Source organism: Acomys minous (genome assembly GCF_964271855.1).
Source record: "Acomys minous genome assembly, chromosome: 20".
In the NCBI taxonomy this organism is placed as follows: domain Eukaryota; kingdom Metazoa; phylum Chordata; class Mammalia; order Rodentia; family Muridae; genus Acomys; species Acomys minous.
In genome coordinates this window covers 6,887,494-6,906,823 of record NC_140502.1, presented here as the reverse complement: position 1 = coordinate 6,906,823, position 19,330 = coordinate 6,887,494, and positions in this window count along the sequence as shown.

Sequence of the window (19,330 nt, the reverse complement as noted above, 5' to 3'; positions counted from 1 at the left end):
TTGGTCTTTTTCTGGAGCTCCTGTCACCTCAAGTCCATTTCTCCTTCCTCCCACTGTTCCACAAAACTCCCTATTATCACCGAATGTTTGGCTGTGAGTCTCAACATTTTTTATTTTATTTTTTTTTTCATTTTTTCAACATTTTTTCAACCTGTTTTTAGCAGAGCCTCTCAGAGGACAACAAAGTTAGGCTTCTGTCTTCAAGCACAGCAGAGTATCATTAATAATGTCAGGGGTTGGCTCTGTCCAGGGACTGACTCTTGGTTTGTGCCAGATAGTTCGACTGGGAAATGAAATCTAACTGACATATATAAAGTTGGTACATAACCTCCAAATATTGGGCTGCAGTGCATGATCTGTCTCTTCTTAAGATGATGCTCACTGTTTCCTCTAATTGCAAAGCAGTATCATGGCTACTCGAGTTCTATGTTTTCTATTATATGACCCTGATCTACTTATTTCACAATTTATAACTTTTGGTTCATAGTGATGAGTGCAAATGTTCTTTTCTTCTTTAGAATAAAAACATTCAAACTAAAATCAAACTTTATAATATCTGGGTGAATGACCTCAATGCCAGTGAAATGGTGATTACAAATTTGAGCAAGTTTGTGGGAGTGTGAACTCATGTTTGCACATGGAGGTAAACCAATTTTCTTCCTTACAAGGGGAAGGTAAAAGAATACTGACATTATCCAAGGAAGTCGAAGATTTAAACTTAGAAGAGTGATGGTCTGACAAACATAAAGAATCCTAAAGAAGATGGCTTTGTGTCTTAGCCTTGGCAGTTAATAACATACCTAGCTCTTTATTAAGGCCTGATTCATTACTCAGCACTGAACAATTTATGTTATCAACACTATGTTACAATATCTCCAAAGAATAAGATGTCATCTTCTGGCTTACATGGTTACCTAAGCTCATCTGTGTACAAAACAAGACGTGAAAATTCACACACAGTCGGGCATGGTGGCACACGCCTTTATCTTAGTACTCGGGAGGCAAAGGCTGGCAGATCTCTGAGAGTTCGAGGCCATCCTGGTCTACAAAGTGAGTCCAGGACAGCCAAGGCTACACAGAAAATACCTTTCTCAACAAAACAAAACAAAACAAAACAAAAACACACACACAGAGAAACAAAAACAAACAAACATGTATACAGAAATTGACATATATAACTGAAAACATGTAGTCTTTAAAACATTGTAGCATAATATTGTGAAGAGTCTGCATAAGCAAGCTGCTTTTCAGGAAGATCAAAGAGGGTGATCCCTAGCACTGCAAGATGGAGCCTGCATACCCACAAGTCCTGAAGAGACTTTAGGTGAAATGGGTCCACAAAGTGCAGAGCACAGGTGGGTCTGGCCTCTGCTCTTCCAACTGGCCCATGTAGGGCAGGTGGCTAGTCCCCAGAGTCTGGCTGTGTACCAGCTCTGATGATCTGCAATTGTGCTCTATAGTATGGGCTTGGTATCTGGGACTGAACTGTGTGTGGTAAAGCGCCGGACTCCAGAGCTGTTCCACGAGAGAAATCTCAGGAAAACATGTGTATCTGACCTCACACCCACCCACAGAAGCCCCAGGTCCTGGCAACCATCCTGGCACAAAATCCAAAGCCCAAAGCAGCCGAATGTGCTTATCTTACTTGAGCACTCCTCCTCCCTCTCTGACTGATGTGTGAATCACACAGTAGAAGCATCAGAGTCAGTTGGCCCAGTGGGATGTGAGAGTGTGGATCTGATCCCATGTCTTCCCACCAGTCCACAGTCTATGAACTGCAGTATAGTTATTATGAATTATATGGCTAATTCTGCTTATGACTATATACCATGTCTTTCTTTCTGGGTCTCAGTTACCTCACACGGAATGATCTTTTCTAGTTGCACCCATTTGAATTCCAGAGGTGGCAGACTTAGACAATCTCAGGATCACTCTGCCTTCAGTTCCAGAGGTGATAGCCACTGGGGACTACCAGCCTTAGTGAGGCATGTCCTTGATCTTTGCATGCCAGTCTCTAGTCCCCACCTCTGTCTACAATTGCTGAGAAACCAGTCATTGGGGTCTATCAGAAGAGATGAGGACTTCCCTGTGTCCTCTCTGCATGATTTCCATGGCCGCAAGTATGTCTGCACCTACAGAGGCAGCATTCATAGGAGATTGCCAGCAACTGTGAGATCTACCTCTCAACTTCCATGCACTGTCTTCAGGATCCAATGTCACCCTGCAATCCCAGAGGTGGCAGCTATCAGGGACTTCCATGGCAGTACCCAACAGGGATTAACTACCAGCAGCACATCATGCCAATTCCCAGGGGCCAATTCTACATACAATTGCAGAAGCATCAGCCACCAAAGACTACCAGGGATCTTCAAGTGTGCCGCCACCAGGGAAAACTAGATGGCTAATGAATAGCACAGGAACACACTCCACAAAACCCAGGGAAATACAGATTCATCAGAATTCAGATATCCTACTAAAACACGGCTGGATCATATAGCACATGTGAACACTTGCAAAACAACCTTTAAACTTCAAATCTCTAAAAGTAATAGATGAAGATATCAGAAGATGGAAAGATTGTCCTTGACCATGGGTGAGAAGAATCAACATAGTAAAACTGGCCATGTTACCAAAAGAAATCAAGAGATTCAATGCAATTCCCATCAAAACAGCTATATTATGTTTTACAGACCTTGAAAGATCAATTCTCAAATTCATATGGAAAAACAGAAAACCAAGAGTAGCTAAAACAATCCTTTGCAATATAATATCTTGTGAAGGAATCTCTACCCCAGATCTCAAGCTGTGCTATTGAACAACAGAAATAAAAACACCATGATACTGGAATTGAAATACGCTGGTTCACCAATGGAATCAAATCAAAGACCCTGAAATAAATCCTCACACCTATGACACTTGAGTTTTTACAGAGGCGCAAAACCCATACCAAGGAAAATACATAGGGTCTTCAACAAATGATGCTGCTCTAACTGCATGTGTACACATTAAATAATGCAAAAGGTCCATATTTATCACCCTGCACAAAACTAAAGACCCAGTGTATTAAAACCTCAACATTAAAAACAGACACACTAAATCTGTGAGAAGAAAAATTGTGAAAGTGTTTTAATCTATTGTCACAGTGGAAAACTTCCTGTAGATGACACAAACAGGTCAGGCTCTAAGGTCACAATTAATAAATGGGACATGATGAATTTGACAATCTGCTGTAAGGCAAAGGGAATTGTCAACAGAACAAAACAAGAGCCTACATCCTAGGAAAAGATTGCCAACAATCCTACACCTGACAAATAATATCCAAGATTTGCAAGGAACTCAAGAAATTCTACACCACCAATAAAAGCAACATAATTAAGAAATGAGGTTCAAATCTAAAAAAAGAATTCTCAACAGAGGAATATTGAATGGCTGAGAAACACTTACAGAAATCCCCAACTTCCTTAGTCATCAGAGAAATGCAAATCAAAATGGCTCTGAGATTCTATCTTATACTGATCGGAATGGGTATGTTCAAAAATTCAAGTGACAATACGCGGTGCTATGGATGTGTAGAAAGATGAAAAACACTTTTCCACTGCATGTGGGAGTGTAAACTTGTGCATCCACTTTAGAAATCATTCTGTCACTTTCTCAGAAAATTAGGAGTAATGCTACCTCAAGACCCACCTAGGACACTTCTTGACAAATATCCAAAAGATGGTCCCCCACAAAAGAAGGAAATTTGCTCAACTATGTTGATGTCAGCCTTAATCATAATAGCCAGAATCTTGAAACTCCCTCGATGTCCTTCATTCAAAGAATGGAAAAAGAAACTGTGGTACATTTATAAAATTGAATAATACTCAGTTATTAAAAAAGAAAGGGAATCTTCAAATTTGCAAGCAAGGGGATGTAACTACAAATTATCATCTTGAGTGAGGAAACTGAGACTCAGAAGATATGCATGGTGTATATTCACTTATAAGTGTATATTAGTCCAACATGGATTTCCTCTGAGAGTGCCCACTCACAGGTGATAGGAACAGATGCTGGGACTTCCTACTGAACTCCAGGTGAGAGTCGTATGGAAGAATGTAGAGATAGAGGATCCAGAGAGTCTAGGACACCACAAGAAGACTTTCAAGACTTGCAGATGAGGGAGTGGGGTGCTGCAGAAACTGCTCTACCAACCAAGGTCAATGCATGTAGAAAATCTAGTCCATCTTTTCAGATATAGCCAATGGACAGCTCATTCTCAATTGGTTGTGGTGAAAGTGGGGACTGCCTCTGACATGAACTCTGGTGCTCCTAATTGGAGCACTTCCCCTTGTTGGGAAGGCCTGGTGCCACTCAAAAGAAGGGGAAGCAGGTTATCTTGATGAGACCTGATAAGCTGTGATCTTAGGGTGTGTGAAGGAGGTATCCTTGTGTCACAGGTCTTGGAGAAGAGAATAGGGTAAAAGCTGGATTGGGAGCAGGAAGTGAAGACCCAACATTTGGGATATAGTATAAATAAATTATTAAAAAATAACAATGACAAATAGGTTAATGAGAGGAAGGAAATTATTAGTGTGAGTTGAAACTGAGGGCTCCAGTGTGGTAAGCAGGATACAGCTACTTTATTTAGCAAATGTAGGAGTAAGTTTTGCTCCATTAAACCTCTCATGAAACATTTTGTGTTTTCATAAGTTAGAACTGAACATAGACACTTATCTGCTGTGTTTATTTAAGCATTATTCATAATAAACAATATATGTAATCAAATTTAATGGCTCACAACAGATGATAAAATGAATAAAAAATAGAATCCAACATTTTGTGATTTTTACCTTCATATCATATTCATAGCATATTCATTTGTTATTCATAACACATTTTTAGGATCTTAAAAGTTTCATTAAATGTATTATCTCTTGGGTTGATCAAAGATGGCAGTACCAATTATTCACTGTATTTGAGAGGCAGGATTGAGCCTAGAGATAGGATGAGAGCTAGAGACCACCAGACTTGGAGATTCCTAGGTGAGAGATATGAACGTGGTACAGAGCACAGGTGGGTCTGTCCTCGGGCCATCCAACTGGTCCAGGGAGGATGGGTGTTCAGTCTCCAGAGACTGGCTACATATGAGACTCTCAGCTGTAGCTCTGATATATATCTTGGACTGTGTATCTGGGACTTAACTGTGGGTGATGAAACACCAGCATTTAGATCTGATGGCCCAAGGGAGAACCCAGTCGAATGTGTGAATCAAACTCCAGACAACACACGTGCAGTCCTGTGTCTTTAAAGCCCAGCACAGACACGTGGGTGGTACCTGCACTCTCTCTGAATAAACTGTGAGTTACACTCTAAGTTTAGTATCTGCTAGCCAGAGGGGATCACAGTGGGTGTATATGGGATAGATCTGACTTCAGATCACCTTGCCAGTTCAAAGAGGACCAAGAGCCCTCATAGGGGCCCAGATGGCTATGGAGAGATTCTCTGCTAGAGTGTGGCTCCCGCTCTCTCTGTTGAACTGAATCTAGGTCCCATGGCTAGAGAAAGAATGGGCAGGAAGAAGTTCAGGTCAGCGGACAGCTTCCACACTCTCTGGCAGATTGAACCTAGGTCTCATGGCTACGGCTAGAGCAAGAAGAGGCAGGCCCAAGAAAGAATGGGCAAATGCCTAAGACAGATAGCAGCTCTGCACTCTCTTGCATACTAATCTGAGGTCCTAGGGACCCTGTGGCAAAGTGGATGATCTCCAAACCCAGCCAAAAGCAGATATTACCTTCATTGTCTCAGACTGAGCATTGAGCTGCAGAGCACCATCACCAGCCTTTATTGGCCCAGTGGGGGTGCCCAATGTGTGAGGCAAAGTCCCTTGGAGCTGAAAACAAGTCACTTAAGGATACCCTGATACCCACAGGTGAGGGGTCTAGCCCTATAGACATTCACCAACGAACTACTCTCAATGACCAGTGTAGGACACCAAAACTACAGCCTAACATCAGAAAGAGCAAGACAGCTAAAGACCCACAAAAAAACACAAATAGCAAAACCAAAAACAATATGACATGTCCAGAACACAATTATCCTAAATAATTAAACCCTGTTACTTCAAACACAACTGAAGTAAAAGAAATGAAGTCAAATTGTAAGTAATGAAGATAATAATGGTAGAAACAAACAAAATCCCTAAAGAAATAGAGGAAGATGTGGACAAAGAGATTGAGGACCTTAGAGACGCCACGACAAAAGCCTATACATAGGAATGAAGAAATCACTAGAAGAAATTCAGAAAAATGTTAACAATCAGATGATGAAAATCAATAAAAGAGTTCAAGACCTGAAAATGAAAATGGAAACAGTGATAAAAGCATAGGCATAAGAAAGCTTGGAAGAAGAAAAATTATAGTACAAAACAGGAAATGCAAAGGTAAGCCTCCCTAACAAAATTCCAGAGATGGAGTAAAGAATCTTGGGTGCAGAAGTTACAATAGAAGAATTTGATGCAACCATCAAAGAAAATATTTTGTCCCAAAAATTCCTGACACAAACCATCTCAAAAATCAAGGACACCATGAAATGTTGAAATCTAAGTATATAGGAATTGAGGAAATAAGAAGAATCCCTGCTTCAAGGCCAGAAAATAACTTCAGCAAATTCATAGAAGAAAATATTCTCATCTTAAAGAAAGGGATGCATATAAACATAAGAGAGTCCTACAGAGCACCAAATATAATAGACCAAAAATATATTAATCCCTTCACTTAATAATCAAAACACAAATGTATAGAACAATGAAAAATTTTATTGGCAGCAAAGGAAAAAGGCCAAATGACAAACCTATCAGAATTACACCAGACTTCTCACCTGAGACCATAAAAGCTAGAAGAACGTGGGCAGAGATCCTACAAACACTAAAAGACTATAAAGGTTCTGTGGGAGCTTTTCCCGGGGTCACTCCAGTAATCAAGGTTCCTGAATAAACTGCTGCAAAAAGAGTTCCTGGTGTTGGTGTCTTTCCTGCTGGACAGGGGCGGCATTGACAATAAAGCATACTAAAGAATATGGATTTGTGTCTTATCTTTAGTATCTTATATCATGTCCTCCTTTTAAATAAGGCCTGATTCACTGCTCAACACTGAAAACTATGTTATTAACCCTATGATAGAATAGCTCCAAAGCATAAGATGTCCTCTTCTGGCTTATATGATTACCTGGACTCACCTGTGCACAAAACATGACATGAACACACACACACACACACACACACACACACATACATGCATACACACACTGACATATATTTGTATATATGTATATATATGAATATGTATAATTTCTAAGAATATTATAGGAGGATATTTTAAAAACTCTGCATGAGGATACTGCTTTTCACAAAGATCAAAAAATGGTGGTGCCAAACACTGTCGAATGGAGAGTAGGGACCCTTTTTTGATCTACAGACCACCAGACCTGCAGAGCTCTAGGTCAAATGTGTCCACAATGTCCAGATCATAGGTGTGTCCGACCTCATTTCCTCGAAGTGGCCCAGGGAGGACAGGTTTCCAGTCCCCAGAATCTGAAACTGTACCTACTCTGATGATCTGCAGTCATGCTCTATACCATGGGCTTTGTATCTGAGACTGAGGGATGGTGAAGTGCTGAGCTCCAGATCTGCTTGCCCAGGGAAATCTCAGGAAAACAGGTGCACCTGACCTCAGACCTAGCCATAAATCCACAGAAATTCCCAGTTGCTGGTGATCACACCGGCACAAATTCCAAAGCCCAAAGCAGCCGAGAGTGCCTACTTCATCTTTGTATTTTCTCTCCCTCTCTGACTGATCCTTAGAACACACAATGGTATCAGAACCAGTAGGCACAGGGGGGACCTGACAGTGTGGATATGGGATAGATCTGATCTCAGATATCTCTGCCCTTACAGAGGGACAATGGGCCCACAAGAGGGCCCAGGTGTCTGTGGTCATGCATTCCAGCTACAGCTTCATAGTCACACACTCTGCTTGAATCTTCTAGGGAGCTCTGGTCTGAATGGAGCAGGCAAAAGCCAAGCCAGCCATCCCACCAGACTGTTTCTTCTCAATTGGGCAGAACTGGTCTGGCCTGAAGAGATCCTGCAAATGCCTAGCTAGCCAACACAGTTTGGCAGGGCCTCCCATACTCTAGTGAGGGTCTGAACCTAGCCGCCTTCACCAACCCAGGGATCCATTCCTATAAGCTATGGTGGAGCCTGACCTGCTGCCACAACATAGCAGGAGTGACAGTGCACACCTAGATGGGAATGAACCAGCATGAAGGGATCTGGTGGAGGCCTAGCTAACTACCACAGCCAGAGGTCAGTATATGCTCTCTCAAGCAGGAATCAATTTAGGCCCCATGGGCTGGATGGATCATGCAAAATCCTAGCCAACCATTACAAGCCAGCAGGGGTCCCAGAACTCTAAGGTACATTGAACCTTGGCTCCCAAAGACCCAGTGGCTGAGAGTAGAAATTTCAAAGCCCACCCAAAGATAGGACAATCTGTATTATCTACACTCCCTCAAACAGGTCCTTAGGATATAGAGCAACAGCACCAGTCTCTTCTGAACCAGTGGGTAATCCTGGGTGTGGAATAACATACCCTGGACCTGCAATCAGGTCACCTGCCTGATCCAGAGAAGGAAAAAAGAAACTACCTCTCAATGTCAGAGACATCAAGATGACTAAAGTCCAGTGTAAAAATATAAATAACAAAACCCAAAAAAATATGGCATCTCAAGATAATAGCTATCTCAAAGAAATCAACCCTGACATCTCAAATACAATTGAAACACAAGAAAATGACCACAAATCCTTAGTAATGAAGATGATAATGGAGAAAATGAATAAAATACATAATCAAATGCAGGAAGATGCAGCGAAAAAGATTGAAGGCCTTAAATAGGCCCATAGAGAGGCACTGGAAGAAATTCAGGAAAATGAAAACAATCAGATGAAGGAAATAAATAAAACAGTTCAAGATCTGAAGATGATAATGGAAATAATCATAAAAGCACAAACAGAAGAAAGGCAGGAATAAGAGAACTTAGATAAGAAAACAGCAGCGTAGAGGCAAGCTTCTCTGAGAGAATTCAAGAGATGGAGTAATGAATCTTGGACTAGAAGATTCAATCATAGAACTTGAAACAGCTATGAAAGAAAATCCATATCCTTCATAAGGCCTCTAAATCAACTGAGAAAATCTCATAGGCACTCAAAAAGGCTTAAGCTGAAATCACAGGTCCTACATGGTCTGAATCAGATTCCTTGCATATATAGCATAGCTTTGATGTTAATATGGGTTAAAATGTGTGTGTGTGTGTGTGTGTGTGTGTGTGTGTGTGTGTGTGTGTGTGTTTGTGTGTGTGTGAATGTGTGTGCATGTGATTATTGTGCCTTCTCTTGGGTGTTTTTCCTTCTGTTATTTTTCCTTGTCCATCTTTGTTGTGATGTATTTTCTTTTGTGTTTTCATATTAATTTTGTTAAAAATAACTCTGTGAGGAAATATATAAAAAAGCTTTTGATAGCTTTAAATAGATAGTAATACATACTTCTGTGTTAAAAAGCATTTATTCATCTTATGCTTATGAGTGAACAGAGTTTAGAATAGGTAAGTCAATCCTCTAGAACTGAATTTATAAATGGTTATAGGCTCTATATGGATACTTGGATTAGAAACCTAGATCTCTGTCAGGACAGTCTCTGCTCTTAACTACTGGGTCATCACTCCATATCTCGTAGTGCATGTTTCATCATATCCAGAATTACATTTTTAACTTGTATCTAATTTGGCAAAACTTCAAATCATGTTAGTTTAAATATAAAAATATAAAACAATAGTCAGGAAGAGTGTCCCACATCATGATGAGAATGGATAGATAAATAATGACCAAATAAGTTAATGAAAATAGAGGAACTGTGAAAGTTCCTTTAAATGTTTGTAGTGTGAGTTGAAACTGAGGGCTCCAGTGTGGTAAACAGGACACGTCTACTTCATTTGGTAAATGTAGGAATAATTTTTGTTATATCAAACCTCTTATGAATTATGTATGTATGCAAGTAAGCATAGCACAAAGACACTTGTCTGCCATGTTTATTTCAGGATATACAAGATACAATATCAAATTTAATGCCTTTTAACTGATGGGCAAATAAATACGACATGTCATCCAAATTTGAGTGATTTTACCTTCATATGTATGTAGTAACTTTTGATATTTGCAAGGCATTCTTTGAATGTTGAAAGGCTAATTAAATATCTTATATCTTACATATACACAATGTTATTTTTAATTAAATAATGTAAATGCTTATATATATGCATAAAAATTTGCTTCAATTTAATCCATAAATGACTGAAATGAAAAATCAAAGATAAAACTAAACAAATACAATTACAAGGTCCATATTTTCTACACTTATTTGAATTCAGATGAAAAACACATGGTGGTCTCACTATAAGTAATGGGGTTATGCTCAACCTGGAAAAATAATAACACTCTCAGCAATTGTAGTCATCATGTTAAGCTACACAGTAAAACGTGGGAAATTCAGAGATTTTATAGACTATAGTTTCAATAGTCTATGTGTATAAGAGTCTGTTGGTGTGCATGTGTGATATATGCATTTTTACACAAATAAAGTAGGACAGCTATTATTTCAGAACTGGAAAGGCCCAGAGGAATTAAGGATGGAGTATCAAGTGAAGCCAATGGGAAGAAAATACCATCATCACACTGGCAATGCAGATTCCAGGTATAACCAAAAATATTATTCAAATAAACAGGAAAATGGTATAGGAAGAGTTTACAATGAAATCCATGACTGTTTCCCAATTCTTATTGACTTCGAAGATACTCATCATAAGAATTCCTTAAAGACATTATTTGAATATAAAAGACCAAATTCAATGTTGAAAATCAAAGATGAAATTCAAGAAATGGGTCACCAAAAGTTATTGATCTGTGAGAACTGAGGATCTAGGGAGGAGATCATGTGTTAGAACTCAAATATTTAACTGAGTTTCTCATTAGTAATGCAGGTGTTAATGGAATGATACATCTTATTTAATATTTGAAATGATACAAAACATCTGGAATTCTCTCTAGATCTTATTTAACATTTAAAAATCAATATTTAGCATGCAAATTATCTGCCATTTTGTGATTCAGTGGATGATGTTTGGATACAGCAATACTCAACAGTGTGTCACTCCTGAATCAATAACATATGTTTCACTGTGAATCATCTAAAAAACATCTAGTGACATAGTTTTTAGTGGTATCCACAAACATATTTTTAATATAGTTCTGAGACCAAATTTTAATAAAAGGGCCTCTGCCTAGGGATCGTACTGCTGCAAATATGAATGATGTCATGGAACCAGAGACAGATGTATTGTGATATACATTTATCAACTGATGTTTATCACATGGACTGTGGACCTCAGATGACAAGCCCCAGGGAAGATTCCTCCCAGAACAAGAAAGGGCCTTGAGGAGAAAAGGAATCATGAATGAATTGTCCAGAAATATAAAAGAGAGTAGGTATACATGGTTGCCCATCTGATAGGCTGATATGCATGACACTTCACAATCCATAATACACAGGTTTACAGTAGGACACAGATGTTCACTTTGACTTTGTTATACTTGCTTCTGAACATTGCTGTTCTCATGGCCAGTTCCATTCCTTCCAGGTGCTTTTGGAGAATGAGACAGAATGAAGAAAAGGATGGAAACTTTATGACAGCTTGTATCTTCACACTTGATGCAGTGCAATGGCAAGTGAAGAAAGACTATTTCAGCAACATTCTGAATACACTGTAAGTGTTTTTGTATTTCTTCATGTAGATTTCATCACAAGTATTTCAGGAGAGGTGTGAAGATGAGAAACAGAATGATGCTTTGAATGTTCTGTCTTGTTCTTCCAATGTGTTCACCATTAAACAACCCTGAATTCTCTTACAAACTCAATGCTATTTTATGACTTTAAATTGGTAAACAGAGGATTTTATGTTTCTTCTAGTTAGCCTCTTGATTTTGAGGCTAGAACACAAGAATGTCTAATATGATCCACAGGATTAGCCCTCCTGTTGATAGTTTCCAAAGCACAATTTTCAGTGCTTTATTATCAAAAATTACCCCATACTATTTCAATAAATTTCACTCTGAGAAGGTACAATTAATTAACCATAGAGTATAAATTGATATCTTTTCTGTCAGTGTGTAGCTATAAGTACATGTACTGGGGCCTCTAATGTTTGGACTACACCTAGGTACAGAGAGCTTTCACACATGCTCAGTTACTCTCTGAAATTCTCTCGATGTGGTAACACTATGACACTATGACTTCTGAGCCTGCGTGAAGAATGTAAGTATGTTTTCTGTGAAATGTAAATATAAACTAGCTCTTATATCTCCATCATAACCTGTATACTTACACAACTACTGATTTTTATGTATTACAAATCCCAGTTCTTTACTCTCTCTTTAACATAAAGAAGGGATACTTAAACTTTATATTTTATGCTTGAAAAGTTAGGCTATCACTAATAGTTGTGACAATTTACTTTCCTTGTCACTAGACTGAATTGCATTTGTAGCGTGTCTAGTTAACAATGGCTGAGAATTGGATTAGAGGAGTTTTCCAGGAGCTCATCTCTTATTTATTTAAAAATTATATGTCTTCTTTTTATGTCTAAGTTGCTTATTTTCTGACACTTTTATCACACTTGCCACTTATGTTTTTCTTTCATTAATTTACTAAGTACAATTGCATATTTTGCCATGTGGTTACTGTACACATTTTCGATTTATGGGTTTCTGTTAGTTCTTTTCAAGTACAGCACTTCTTCCCATAAAGAGAAACAAAAAAGATCTTACTTGAAGGCTTTCATGGGACATGTCCCTTGGCCTAATATGCAGATATAAGTGAGTATATACCATTTGAGTCTTTCTGCTTCTGGGTTAACTCACTCATTATGATCATTTCTAGCTCAATCCATTTATCCACAGATTTCAGAAATTCCTTGTTTTTGATAGCTGAATAGTATTCCATAGTGTTTATATACCACAGTTTCTTTATCCATTTTTCTACTGATGGACACTTAGGCTGTTTCCATGATCTGGCTATTATGAATAAGGCTGCTATGAACATGGTTGAGCAAATTTTCTTGTTGTGTGCGGGAGCATCTTCTGGGTATATTCCAAGGAGTGGAATAGCTGGGTGTTGAGGAAGTCCTATTCCCATTATTCTGAGATAGCACCAGATAGATTTCCAAAGTGGCTGTACTAGTTTGCAATCCCACCAGCAATGAAGAAGTGTTCCTCTCTCCCCACATCCTCACCAGTATGTGGTGTCACTTGAATTTTTGATCTTAGCCATTCTGATGGGTGTAAGATGGAATCTCAGAGTTGTTTCGATTTGCATTTCCCTGATGATTAAGGAGGTTGAGCATTTCTTTAAGTGTTTCTCAGACATTTGGTATTCCTCTGTTGAGAATTCTCTGTTTAGTTCCAAGCCCCATTTCTCAATTGGGTTATTTGATTTGGTGGTGTTTAATTTCTTGAGTTCTTTATATATTTTGCATATTAGACCTTTGTTAGATGTAGGGTTGGTGAAGATCTTTGCCCATTCTGTAGGCTGTTGCTTTGTTCTCTTAACAGTGTCTCCTGCCTTACAGAAGATTCTCAGCTTCATGATGTCCCGTTTATTAATTGCTGACATTAATGCCTGGGCCATTGGTGTTCTGTTCAGGAAGTTGTCTCCTGTGCCAATATGTTCCAGGCTCTATGTCACATGAAAACTTTCAAGTACCAGGAAACTGGGACAGTGGGGAGGACATCCTATTGGGACTCTAGATGAGACAAGCATGGGAGAATGGCAAAGTAGAAGGATCCAGAGAGTCCTAGAAACCGACAAGTAGAACATTATGATAGGCAGATTTGGGCCCAGGAGTCCCACTCAAACTAAGGCACCAGCCAAGGACAATACAGGCCGCAAACTTTAAACCCCTACCCAGATCTAGCCAATGGTTAGAACATTCTCCACAGTAGAGTGGAGAGTTGGATATGACTTTCTCATGTACTCTGGTGCCTCATATTTGACCATTTTCCCTGGAGGGGGAGGACTGGTGGCACTCAGAGGAAGGACAGCAGGTTACCAAGAAGAGACTTGATATCCTATGAGCATATACATGGGGAGGAGGTCCCCCTCAGGAACTGTCATAGGGGAGGGGAATAAGGGGAAAATGGGAGGGAGGGTAGAATGGGAGGATACAAGGGAGGGAATAACCATTAAGATGTAACAGGAACAAATTAAATATATATATATATATATATATATATATATATATATATATATATATATATCTTGGAAAAAAGAAGTGAGTCAAAAAAGATCTTACATTCCAAATTAATATTTGCCCCTTTTTATTAAAAGGCTATCAGAAAGATTTATCATATGCTCTGCTCTTTACATTTTAATTTACAAACATGTAATGTTGGCACAAAAAATCTTTCCATATTTTTCAGATGTATCTAATTCTAATCGGATGCTAGTGTTCTGATAGTGTAACTGGAAATATGGTCAAAATATGTTTTTGATAAGAGAAAATGCACTACCTTTCAAATGTGAATCACATATGCTTTTTTATAATTAAAGTAAGTGAATGACCCTAGGATATTTGTGCCTACACTTAATCTGTGCATGCATGTCTGGAGAAGGTTTATTCCTGTGGATTTGAAGATGCAAGCTAGAGCCAAACCTCATTCTAAATTGTGGGATCACTTACATTACTACGGCACAAATGAGCATTGCTAATGTTTATTCACAGGGATTCATACACACATACATCTTTTTAATTAATATATTTATTCATATATTTTACCTCCAATCATAGCCTCCTACCTCCTCTACTCTTGGTCCCATTCTCCCTCCTTCCACTTTATATCAATCTCTGTTCTTCAGAGAGGGGAGCTGCACTACCAACCCATCCCAAATAATCAATCACCAGGACTGAATGTGTCCTCTTCCCATGTGGCCTGACAATGAAGCTCCACCAGGGGAAAGAGTTAGAAAACAGGCAACAGAGTTCGGGTCAGATGCAGCCTAGAGTACCCATGCTAGGGGACTTACATGAAACCTGAGCTGCCCATTTGCTACATCTGTTTATGGGACCTAGGTTCCCATAAATGCATGGTTCTTAGTTGGTGAGTCAGTCTCCACAAGACATTTTGTTTCCCTCATGAGTTGACCCTGCTGTTTTTCTTTTGGAGCTTATGTCACTTCTTGGTCCTTTTGTCCTTATCCTCCCTTGCTTTTCCACAAGACTCCCAACACTATGGCCAACATTTAGCTGTGATTCTCAGCATTTGTTTTGATTCATTGATGGCTGTGTCTCAGTTTTGACTCGGCATTGGATGGACATTCCCTCAATCTCTGCTCCATATATATCACTGCATATTTTGTAGGCAGGGTAAAATTTGCATCAAAGTAATTGTGTGTAGATTGCTGTCCTCCTCCCTCAACCCGGAGTTCCATCTAGTTAGAGGATGTTTTCTATATTCCATGACCCTCAACTAGGAATCACAGCTAGAGTCACCGTCCATGTTATCCTAGAACCTACCCTGTCTTAGTTCTCCATCTTGACAGACAGATGTCTACACCCACTTTCTCCCTTCCCTTGAGGCCCTCTGCCCTCCTGCAACAGCTGTCCCAAGTCTGACATCCACCTTCACTTCTCTCTGTGCTCCCTCTCCTAGTTTGAACCCTATCTTCAACTTTTTGGCTGTGCATTCCACTTCTGCTTCTGGGTGAGAATTAAGCATTCTCTCTTGACTCCTCCTTCTTACTTATTTTCTTTAGGGCTGTGCGTTCTAGTATGTTTATCCTGTACTATATGACTAAATTAGTACATATCATGTGTGTCTTTCTTGGTCGCATTACCAAACTCTGGATGATCTTTTCTAGTTACAACTACTAACCTGTAAATTTTGTGATTTTCTTGGTTTTAGTATCTAAGTAGTATTTCATTATATAAATATAGCACAGTTTTATTATCCATTTTTTGATTGATGGCTATATATATATATATATATATATATATATATATATATATATATAGTTTTTGGATTCTGGCTGTTATGAATAAAGCCGCTATGACCATAATTGAGCAAGTGTCCTCGGGTATCCCCAGGTATTGTGCTGCTGGGTATTGAGTTTTCTGTGAAAGGGACTGATTGATTTCAAAAGTCAAATGTACATCTTTTTTTCCAAGATATATATTATTTTTTAATTGTTCTTGTTACATCTCAATGGTTATCCCATCCCTTGTCTCCTTCCATACTTCCCTCCCTCACATTTTCCCTTTATTCCCCTCCCTATGACAGTTCCTGAGGGGGATTTCGTCCCCCTGTATAAGCTCATAGGGTATCAAGACTCTTTTTGGGAACCTGCTGTCCTTCCTCTGAGTACCACCAGTTCTCCCCTTCCAGGGAAACTGGTCAAATATGAGGCAACAGAGTATGTGAGAAAGTGATATTCAACTCTCCACTCTACTGTGGAGGATGTTCTAACCATTGGCTAGATCTGGGTAGGGGTTTAAAGTTTACAGTCTGTATTGTCCTTGGCTGGTCCCTTAGTTTGAGCGGGACCCCTGGGTCCAAATCTGCCTATCATAATGTTCTACTTGTAGGTTTCTAGGACACTCTGGATCCTTCTACTTTGCCATTTTTCCATGATTCTCTCATCTAGAGTCCCAACAGAATGTCCTGCCTACTGTCCCAGTTTCCTGGTACTTGAAGGCTTTCATGGGACATGCCCCTTGGCCTAATATGCAGATATAAGTGAGTATATACCATTTGAGTCTTTCTGCTTCTGGGTTAACTCACTCATTATGATCATTTCTAGCTCAATCCATTTATCCACAGATTTCAGAAATTTCTTGTTTTTAATAGCTGAATAGTATTCCATAGTGTATATGTACCACAGTTTCTTTATCTATTCTTCTATTAATGGACACTTAGGCTGTTTCCATGTTCTGGTTATTATGAATAAGGCTGCTATGAATATGGCTGAGCAAATTTTCTTGTTGTGTGCTGGAGCATCTTCTGGTTATATTCCAAGGAGTGGAATAGCTGGGTGTTGAGGAAGCCCTGTTCCCATTTTTCTGAGATAGCACCAGATAGATTTCCAAAGTGGCTGTACTATTTTGCAATCCCACTAGCAATGAAGAAGTGTTCCTCTCTCCCCACATCCTCACCAGCATATGGTGTCGCTTGAATTTTTGATCTTAGCCATTCTGATTGGTGTAAGATGGAATCTCAGAGTTGTTTTGATTTGCATTTCCCTGATGATTAAGGAGGTTGAGCATTTCTTTAAGTGTGTCTCAGCCATTTGGTATTCCTTTGTTGAGAATTCTCTGTTTAGTTCCAAGCCCCATTTCTTAATTGGGTTATTTGGTTTGGTGGTGTTTAATTTTTTGAATTCTTTGATATTCGACAAAGAAGCCAAATCCACTCAATGGAAAAAGGATAGCATCTTCAATAAATGGTGCTGGTCTAACTGGATGTCTATGTGTAAAATAATGCAACTGGACCCATATTTGTCACCTTCACAAAACTCAAATCCAAATGGATTAAAGACCTCAACTTAAAACCAGAGACACTAAGTCACTTAGAAGAAAAAGTGGGGAAGAGCCTGGAACATATTGGCACAGGAGACAACTTCCTGAACACAACACCAATGGCCCAGGCATTAATGTCAACAATTAATAAATGAGACCTCATGAGGCTGAGAAGCTTCTGTAAGGCAGGAGACACTGTCAGGAGAACAAAGGAACAGCCTACAGAATGGGAAAAGAACTTCGGAAACATACATCTTTTGAAAAGTGCACCCGTGGTGTGTGAATTTATTAAAAAGATGTTCTGCCTTTAAAAATAATCTACAAGATTAAGAAACAATATGAAGATGAATGTGTGAGAATACGCTTAATACATGGCCACTAATTAGAATCAATTTTCAGTACAAGAGGCAAATGTGTCCCAAGAAATATTGTCTATTCATTCAATAGTCGTTCATTCACTACCTTCACAATTTTAGTTAATTTAAGAAGAAAATATGAGAAACTCAAGGATTCACATATCATGGGTATTTATCACATTTCTGAATAATTAAAAAATGAACACATGATCAGATTTGAAGTTTGGACAAAGTGTTGCCTTATCTTAACCTTCTGAACAAGCACTCAACAATCCCAGGTGGATAATGCCTCTCTGGAAAGTGCTTATTTTGGTGAGATGAACTCACATAAACATGTATAGATATTCCAACATTCCAGATTCTTATGTTATCACAACCTCATTACAATGGATGTTTCCTTCAAACTTTAGGGGTGGGGGACAATTTAATCAAGCACCGCATATCCATTGTATTGATTTCAAATGATCCTGTGTAGACCTTTATCTCTAATAAATATTTTACCCTTTTATAGAACAGAAGATGAAAACCAAAAGTTTGCTATGGTCTTGGCTTTCTCAATGGATGAAGTCAACAGAAACCCTGATCTTCTACCAAATACATCTTTAATGTTTAAATTACCACTATGTGTAAGCATGGCAAATTTATACAGTCTCATTCGTTTTTCTCAAGAAAGTCATATTATTTTTCTTAATTATGGCTGTGGCCATGAGGTCCCATGTATAATAGTGTTTACAGGACCAAACTGGGAAACATCTGTGATATTTCACACAATTTTTACAGTGTCAAATATCATGAGGTGAGATTTTGAGGCGGGAAAATTAATGAAATTGTGTCTCTGTTGGTGGCATTTACTAGGTGTTAAGAAGGGTGGAAGTAGAAGACTGGTCTTACTGGCCTTATGTCAAAAAATGCAGTTAAATGGTTTTATTCAGAGACTTGATGGGGATCCTATATTTATTTGTATGAAATAGGGATTAGGAGAGAAGTAACAGATAAGGGGGATTTATAGAACTATTACAGCTAGGAATATTTTTAGAAATGCATCCTACCTCAACTTCTCCCTGTGTCCTAGGTACATCAGCTTACTTATGGCACTTTTCATCCTCTCCTGAATGACCATGTACAATTTCCCTATCTGCATCAGATGGCCCATGAGGATATATCTCTTGCCTTGGCCATGGTCTCGGTCTTAATTTACTTCAGCTGGAACTGGGTGGGTCTAGCCGTCTCAGACAATGATCAGGGCATCCAATTTCTCTCATATTTGAGAAGAGATATGGAAAAAATACAATCTGCTTTTCCTTCATGAGTGTAATCCCTGT